Below are 9281 nucleotides of genomic sequence, written 5' to 3' on the forward strand. Positions count from 1 at the left end.
CATAGTTTCTCAAAACTTTTCATAAAGATGATTGCAAACCGTCTTCGTGAGAGACTTGCTGAGATTTTTAGTATGAATCAATCGATGTTTGTAAAAAAAGAGTTTGCATGAAAACTTCGTCCTTGTTCGTCAAGTAGCCATGAAGATCAACAAACATGTTAGTAAAGCTCGATCTATCACGTGCTTTCAACTCGACTTCCTGGTGGTTTCTCTTTGAGGATAATGGGGTTTGGGGAGAATTTTATTAAGTGGATTGATTTGCTCTTGTAGATTGCAAATACAAATTAGATCATTGTTTACTGGAGTTCCGGGTGAGCGCATACATCATGTGCGAGGCCTGAGGCAGGGGATCCCACCTCCACCATGTTGTTTGTTGTAGATATGGAAGTTTTGATGGTGGCGATCAAAAAATCAGTGCATGAGTCGATGTTTAGTAACTTGGCTAGGATCATGCCTTCACAAAGAATCTCCTCTTCAAACCGGAATTCCAGGAGTTGTTGGTGATTAAGCAAATCTTAAGTATTCTTTTGTGAGGGCGGCTCTGGTATGCATGTTAACTTCAGAAAAACCACCACAACTCTGATTAGAGGAGCAGATTGAGACGAGGAGAGAATCGTGCGGGTTCTAGGATGTGAATTGGCTTGGTTTTCAATTAAATACCTCGGTTTGCAACTAGCTCTTGGCCCCTAACCAAGGCAGAGTGGCAACCACTGCTTGATTAGGTGATCAAGTGTGTCTCGGTGTGGAAAAGGGGTCTCATTCATACGGAGGGAAGGCTAATTCTAATCAAGTCAGCTGCTTTGGCTAGAGCGGTTCATCAGATGGTGGTGGCCGAGGCACCCGTTTCCTTGAAGAAATTAACAAGTGGTTGTGCACATTTTTTGGGCTGGGAAAATGAGGTGCATGGTGGATAATTGATGGCTCCCAAGTGCAGGAGATCAATTCTAGTAATTTTCAATAAGAAAGGTTGTCGAACCCATGAGGAGCTGAAGATATTGGTTAGCAAGTTTCACAAGTAAACAATAAAAAGGATGCAGTAGTTTTGGTATTTGAGTGTATAGTTTGCAATGAAATAAAGTACTGAAAGTACATATCACTAAGTAAATGATCTCAATGAGAGAAAGCCCAATCCGCTATGCAGCAAGAGGACAAACTCAAGTGTGTGTGTGAACTTATATGTGACAAGTATTCCCAAGGGCGACATGGATTTATTAGCATTTAGATTTCTACACAACATGTTGAATTCTTATCAAGTTTCATTCCCTTAGGGGCTGAGCCTAAATTAGGTGTAGCCACAGATATGAGAAACACCCCTTATGATGGGTCCTAGAGCCATTTTCATGAGCAAGTATAAGAATCATTAAGACATAAATGTCCCATCATAGCTGTTAGTTCATGGATCCCCAACATAAACCCCTCTAATGCAACTCAAAGTATTGGAAAACAGTTTTTGTCATTCCGTCCCTTCCAACCCTCATCATTACATTAAGGTGCATCCCTATGAGTCCATATAGGTGAAGTAATATGCAGTCAAAGTTTGCATAAATTAATCATAGAACAACATAAAAGATAAAAACTTGACCAAATACTCATTGCACGTTATATAGAATCATAGCCAGATCATCCTATGCCCTTAGAAACATGGGGAACTACTCACAAGTGCCAAACATGATGTGGACCAGAGGCATAATGATTACAACACAATCTGAAATTATAATCTCTGCACCAAATAAAGACAAGATGCCTATCACAATCATGCAATAGCACTTAAAACAATATCCAGGGTTCGATCTATCGCAAACTACGAGGGAGGATGGAGTTGATCTCGAAAATGGTGATGATGGTGCTGATGGATATGTTGATGGAGATTCCTCCCCCTATGTCAAGTAGGAGTGGTGATCATGATGGCATCGATTTCCCCTTCACCGAAGGTACCGGTGCGGTAGGATCTGCCTTCTCCTAGAGTAGGAGATGACTTTCACTTCCGCCGCCGCCTCAATAAATCTCGGGAAATATGGCTTAGGTTTTCTGGCGAGAAGGAGACATCAGTAAAAAGGAGGATTCGAGGCGATGCTTAAGGCCCAAACGAGCATGGGTGGTGCGCCCAGCCAAGTAGGGCACGCCACCTGGGCTCGCTTGTCGCTCGTGACTCCCCTCGTGTGCTTCTTTGGCCCACGGTCATTCTCTCTGTGAAAAACTGATCGTGCATTTTTTCTTTGATTTGTAGGTGTCCAAAAGGTTGCTGAAACAGCAAAATACGAAAAAGGAGTTTTCTGCCTCTCAGAAATTAAATACCAATGAAAGAGACTTCGTAGGAAAATCCAGTAAGTCAACTAAAAATGCATAAATATTGATGTATCATGACAAATATCATTCAAAACTAATTATATGAGTTACTATATTGATGATTTAAAATGCACGTATCAATAGTGTCTTGTTGCATGAGGCGCCATTTGCTAACCCCAATACTTTGGTGGGCTAGGCATCAAGGATCTCCGGCTGCAGGGCTTAGCCCTCTATGTCCGGTTGTGTTGGCTGAGACGACCGTGGCAGGGTCTGCCGGGTATGCATCACACTAAGGTGTCCGAGTTGTTTCTAGAGCTTGGCTCTTTTCACTATTGGAGATGGTAGGGGTATTTTCTTCTGGCGCGATCAATGGATCAATGGATGAAAGGAAGAGAAAATTGCACCAATGGTGGCTAGCCTTGTTTCGACTCGGCGCAAGAATACCGGTATGGCTGCGGATGCAGAGACTGATAATGCTTGGATTAACGACATCTCAGGGGAGGTGACTATCGACAGTTGCGTTTAGTGCATCATTTCGTGGGAGGCGGTCCATAGTGTAGATAGCGATGCGACTATCCGGACCGCATCATCTAGAAGGGTTATGAGTCTGGAGCTTACTCTTCCAAAAGTACATATGAGATGCTTTGCCATGGCACACACCTATATGGAAATTGTTTGTGCCTTTGAAAAGCAAGATCCTTGCTTGGTTAGCAATGAAATATAGGTTGTGGACAGCGGATCGGAGGGCGGGACATGGGCTAAAATACTTGTCGGACCCGTGCTTTACATGCTTGCAGGAGGAAGATAATGTGGATCATATCGTCACCCAATGCACCCATGTTAGGCAGGTTTGGTTCAGAGTCCTAACTAGTGCTACCCTGAACATACCCGAACCATAACTTAACTCTAACATGGAGAGGTGGTGGACTGAGGTCCGGAAGAGAGTGAGAAAGCTAGATAAGAAGCGCTTTGATTCTCTAGTTACCCTCATGGCCTGGATACTCTAGAAGCAGAGGAATGCTAGGGTGTTTGGCCAATGAATCCAATTCAGATTTTTAGCTTAATTAGAGAAGAGTTCGGCTTGTTTGTTGTTGTACTTTTTTTTTTGCTTCTTCTTCTATAAAGATATGGTCTCGAAAAAAGAGGTTTGTTTCCACCTCAATGGAATGCATTCGTCTATGGAATATGGAGGGCCCAAGACCACATACAATACAGGGTTCTTAGAAACGTGTTCATGTGAAAATAAGCCTAGTTTTATTTAAGACTTAGTACTCATTTGTACAGTAGAGATACCTAGTTAGACATTGCACCCTGTATTGTACAGTAGAGATACCTAGTTAGACATTGCACATGCTCTAAAAAAAGAGGTTTTTTTCCACCTCAATGCATGGAATGCATTCGTCTATGGAATATGGAGGGCCCAAGACCATATACAATACAGAGTTCTTAGAAACGTGTTCATATGAAAATAAGCCTAGTTTTATTTAAGACTTAGTACTCATTTGTACAGTAGAGATACCTAGTTAGACATCTCTTTACTGAGAACTAGAAAGCCATGGCGCGGCGACACGCCGCGCCCGTGGCTGTGATTGCAAGGCCTATGAGATATGCGGGGTGTGACAATATATATGAATTGTGCGATTCGTATAATTGGCCCGAGTGTTTGCTAAGTACATAGTAATATGGGGGAAAACTGAGTGAGGAAAATGTAGAAGACATCTAAGCATGGGAGCCACTCATTGCTGCAAAAAAATATTAGGGAATCTAGAGGCAGCAGGCCACGTGCAGTTCACTTCTTGTCTTGAGGAGTGAAGACACTGTCCTCCATCCCCAAATCAGAATTCACACCCTCATCGCCACACCGGTGCCGCCCCGCATCCCCACACATGAAAGCAAGTACAATAGAGTCCAGTCAGCTGACTATAAGACATTAAATAATATATTTTAGATGAGTTGGAGGAGAGAGAAGAGGAGAGAGAAGGGAGGTGAAATTTCTTATGCACGATAACCAGCTGCTTTCTTGCGTCTTCTAGGCACCTTGTGAGAGTGAAAGGTGGGCCATATATTAGTAAAGTACTACATTCTTATAGCCAACTATTGTACATGTTAGCTATATAATGACTACAAATGATATGACATCTTGTTATAGCCAACAGTTGGCTATACTATTGGAATTGCTCTGATGCTCCACCCCAGGAAGCTAGCCAGCGTCTCCTCGATCCCTTCCATCTCCCACGGTAGCGCCTCGTAGACCACCAGAATGCATACGGGTTCTTCTCCTCTGTCACCCGCCGTCCGTCACAGCTGGGCGCTCGTTAGTGCGCGCCCGGCTACCAGCTTCAGGACTCAGGAGCACCACCGGCTTGGGCCTGCTGTCCCTTGCTCCACGGATTAGCCGGTGGATTCCTAGTTCGGCGAGCAGCGGCTCCATGTCCGCGTCGAGTAGGGGCTCTACTGAGTTGCTGAGTTGCTGCGTTCCACCGCTAAAGATCCAACTCTTTGGGACAAAGAGCTGGCTACAGAGAAGAATGAGAGAAGGCTCATTTTGTTGTCAGGTGAGGCGGTGGAATTCTGCCGCCGGTGAGGAAGTAAAAGCTTACGGAGACCAATCCTATAGAGACGTTATCAACCGGGATAGGCCGAAGGAGAGCGCTTGCGGCGGACATAGAGTGGTAGTAGGTGAGTCGACACAAAGAGCGACTGGAAGTCACTCGAGCGGATCCCCTACCATCTGACCTGCATGGAGCACAGTTGGTCGGAGGCGAACTCCTACGGCAGACAGAGAGCAGCAGCAGGTGAATGGAGCTAATCTGCTAGCAGCTGGAAATAGAGGGACATGAGGTCAATCGAGTTGATCCGCTACCACCTAACCTGGCGGCAGCAGAGTTAGTCTGAGGGCAGGCAGCTGTACAGAGAGCGACATGAAGTTGAATGGAGATGATTTTCTACCAGCTGGTATGTTCTTCCTTGAGCCACAGTTGAAATTTCCTTTGCACGTGCTAACTGATTGTATCGACAGTTCTTCTTGTTCAGCTAAAGAAAGCACCTATGATGTTTTGAATTTATTTTTCTGTCTGCTCGACATACTTAGTTTTGTTCTCTATGTCTATATAAATAGGCCTAAACTGAAAAATCAAATAAGAAAATTAAATTTACACAGACCATGAACCATTACCAAGTGAACCAATTACAATAGTAAGAAGTGGTACAAAGAGGTATGTCAGAAACAGCAGGTCTTTTACATATAGCAATAGAAGGCATAGGGAAAAATCTGAATATACATGAGTGTAGAACCAGGAGGTGACAGGAAGTGTACACCACAATGTAGCACTAACTTGATCCGAACTAAGATGTGCATCCATGACTGCATCAACCGTCACAAGTAGCTTATAAGCACCACATATTTGCAGCTCACACAGATATCTATAGTCAATTCTCTACGTGTAGTCCTATTCCTGCAATGGAGTTCAAATAATCACTCTTAAACGATGGTGCGATTTCCTGAAGGCCAATTTGAGTCCAAAAAATCACTTCTGGAGGCTAAGGCCCCAGGGACACCGAAGAGCATGGACCTCTTGCCGGCAGCCATGGAACAGATGTAGACCTGTTTTTGCTATTCGATCCCATCGAACCACTCCATGGAACAGTTTCTGCTGCTCGATCTCATCGATCCCATGCCAATAAGAGCCATCATGCAATAAGGATCTTTGAGCTCAACCAAGCCTTACAACACCTGAATATGAGATCAAACCAGAATCAAATGATATGTTATCTGGAATATTACCAAGGCTCAAAGATAGTAAATACAAAGTTGTCTAGGTGTATGAGACAAATAACCATATTCAGCCGCATTCTTGGCCATACAGTATAATGTAACAAAACACATTAGCGTGATCTTCACGTAATGCTGGTCCGTTGTTTTAAAACCTCATCTATTTGCAAGTGGTAAACATGTGCACTACACTACTGGCCAACTGATCTCTAATACACTGGCGATAGCAAATGAAGCAAAAAAAAGATGACATGGTTTGTAACAGACAGGAGCTAGCAACAGATAACAAAGCTGTTTCAACCGCCATCCAAGGGCTCCGAAAACTTCATGTCATGGCCAGCGTGCGAACGGTTTTTTTTTTTTTTTTTTTTTTTGCAAAATGACAGTCTCAAAAAGAAAATCTAGCAACCAATAAATCAAAGTCCCTGTGCGTCAATATATAATCTTGAGATTTGGGTGTTGTATATGCATGTTAAGTAGGTAGTTGACAGAAGAAACAAAAGCGAAGATAAAACTGCAAACTCATCGATAACAAAAGTTGCTGGTGAGACATGAAACCTGAGAAATAAAAACATGGTGACCAAATTCTAAAAGCTAAATAAAAATATGCAAACAGAAAAAATATGACGACTTCCATTCTGATGTCCGAGGCAGGCTTTGACGTCGTGCTCTAATTCAAAGATGTTTGAAGACTGCAATGGAAATAAATTATCATCTGTAGAGCGATACAAATGGTAAAAAAACACCCTGACTTGCGCACTGAAAGTGCATCTCCTACAGCTATGGCCAACATTATTACTCAAAACGATTTAGTGAGAGAAGACGACGGGCTAATAAGCAACTGGCCTAAATAAGCACAAAATTGTTACCACCTGCAGAGATGCCATATCTCTAGCGCCGCTAGACGAAATTACACCGGAGCGGCAGGTCAAAGGCACGCCATAAGACACAGAGGAAGATCCTGATATGTACAATACAAAGGAAACATCATTTTTACTGGAATAGAGCTAAAAACCTTGAGGTAAAAAGTATAAACTGCAAAACAAACACATTTAGGCTACAGTTTGCAATGCCACTGTCTATATTTGGTCATCACGAAGAATCAGCATGCTTGAAGGACGCAGACAAATTGTCCTACTTTGAATTGTCATGCCGCAATATACATTGAGACGGAGTATTGGAAATACCTAGCCTCGCCAGTACCAAAGCAGGCATAAACTGCGGCATGTGTAGTCTGAAATGCCATCGGTTGTGGCTGCCATGAATAGTGGAATGGTGGGAAGTTTTTAGTTAAAACTCAGTGTGATTTTTTTTTTACCTTTAAGAGTTTAAATATCCTACAATGCAACAGGAAAACCAATCAAACAAAATTCAGCAACAATGATTGTACTCTATCTTCAGAACAATCAAAATGACCAAGCCAATCTCGGGTAGACCATACAGGGATTCAGTTATGCATAAGACATGAACAAAAACCAACACCAATAGAATGTAAGATGGAGGGGCAAAAACATGAATCGCCATGGGGACTACCATACATGTTGTTGCAGGGTGGCTAGTAGCGTCGAAGTCGATCTGCTCTTCCCCGATGTGTCATTGGCTCAGCCTCACGTAGTGCATCTGGACAAAGCACAAAACGCACAATACTTAGAAGCAAACCATTGGCAGGTGACCCACCCATGAATAAAAACCCGCATTAAGAGGATAGGGGAGCAGGATTGAACTGCGGATTGCACAGAGCATGGCACGCACATGCAGGCTGTTGAATTTATTAGCGAGGTCGCTTTGTTGCTGCTCCAGCGTCGCTGCTGCAGATCGAAAAGAAGATCCAGAGCGTAGCACATCTGAGAGAGTTCCTATAAAGGAGAGGAGGTGAAGTGGGGGAGAGAGAAAGGAGCTTGGAAGATCATACCTGCACATCGATTCTTTAAGGTGGGATCTCATCTTGCTCAGACGGATGTGCTCCCCCAACCTCTCTTCTTCCCCTCCGAATGCCCCAGGTTCGCCTCCTTCCTCTTGATCTTAGGGCACCCCTAGCCGCCCGGGTCAAAATAGGCCACTTGCGAGTTGCGAGATGGAGGCAGAAGATCGAGCGGGCAGGGAGCAGCCGGCAGCGATCCGCACCGGTGGTGCAGCCTGGCTTCGTACGCGAGCCAGTGCTAGCAAGCCGAAGGACGACCTCCCCAAGGTGCCCGACAGAGGTCGATGTGGTTTGGTCGGTCCAGAAAAACCGGATCTCGATCTGAGGTACAGCCGATCCAGGCTAGGGAGAGGATGATGACGCCCGGTGAGGAATACGTGGTAGGTCGCCATAGGGAGAGAGAGTTTTTCTGTAGAGAAGCCACGCGGTGGTGCATGGAACTCCTGGATTGTTCCGTGGTCGAGATGACCGATGACAGAACTGCTTTGACCGCCGAGAAAAAAGAGGATGATCCCTAGCAACCGGAAAGAAAAGATGTACGAATCGGTAGCCTGTTGGTAACCGGTTAGCTGCTCGTTAAAAAAAATGAAAAACTGATTATTAGCCAAATCGACACGCGTCATGTAACATCTGGATCAAAACGATGGAAAATAGCATATCTACGGTAGCCAAATCGCTGTGAAGGGCGTTAATTTGATCAACTTTTATATAGTGTATAATTAGTAATTCTCAGTCGATCTATCCCCGCGTGATTAACTCAAGTACTAATGCTCCGTTGTTCTGCACTTAATTCTGTAGTTTTTATTTTCTTTGGCTGGATTATTTATAGAGGGAGATTTGAGCGGCTTATTTCTGCTTGCGTAGCTTTTCCGAAACCAACACAAAATAACAATCATAAAAAAAAGCAAACACATATGCACACTATTGAAGAAGAAACGTACACCTAAAAAACTCTCATCTCATGTGCAACTAAGAAATAAGTGGAAAAATATCAGTTGCAATATAATTGTAACTAGGAAAATCTCATTAACAATAAATGTGCAACCAGAAAAATTTCAGTTGCGACCCACCTGCGATTGGAAAAATCTCAGTTGCAACCTAATTGTAACTAGGAAAATCTCGATAGCAACAAGTGTGTAACTGGAAATTTTCAGTTGCAGCCCTGTGCGACTGGAAAAATCTCAGTTGCAACCTGCAACCGAGAATCTCGGTAGGAACTGAAAAAAAATTCTTGCAACCAACGTGCAACTTAAAAATTTCAGTTGTAATGTAATTGTAATCTGGAAATTCTCAGTTGCAACA

At 43.6% G+C, this 9281-nt stretch overlaps 1 long non-coding RNA gene across 6 annotated transcripts; it reads right to left on the reverse strand.

Annotated features, from left to right (window-relative positions):
- Positions 1-5412: 5412 nt before the first annotated feature.
- Positions 5413-8404, reverse strand: LOC127302659 (uncharacterized). Of its 6 annotated transcripts, none has more exons than XR_007853040.2 (5): positions 7971-8404; positions 7597-7866; positions 7246-7313; positions 6931-7019; positions 5413-6019 (listed from the first exon to the last, which is right to left on the reverse strand). It is a non-coding gene; the product is annotated as an uncharacterized lncRNA (long non-coding RNA). The 6 variants fall into 6 exon arrangements; XR_007853041.2 differs by lacking the exon at positions 7246-7313 and having other exon boundaries at positions 7597-7678; positions 7783-7866; positions 7971-8401; XR_007853037.2 differs by lacking the exon at positions 7246-7313 and having other exon boundaries at positions 7597-7678; positions 7811-7866; positions 7971-8400.
- Between the last annotated feature and the right edge of the window lie 877 nt (positions 8405-9281).

The sequence above is a fragment of the Lolium perenne genome, chromosome 5 (genome assembly GCF_019359855.2).
Source record: "Lolium perenne isolate Kyuss_39 chromosome 5, Kyuss_2.0, whole genome shotgun sequence".
Lineage (NCBI taxonomy): Eukaryota > Viridiplantae > Streptophyta > Magnoliopsida > Poales > Poaceae > Lolium > Lolium perenne.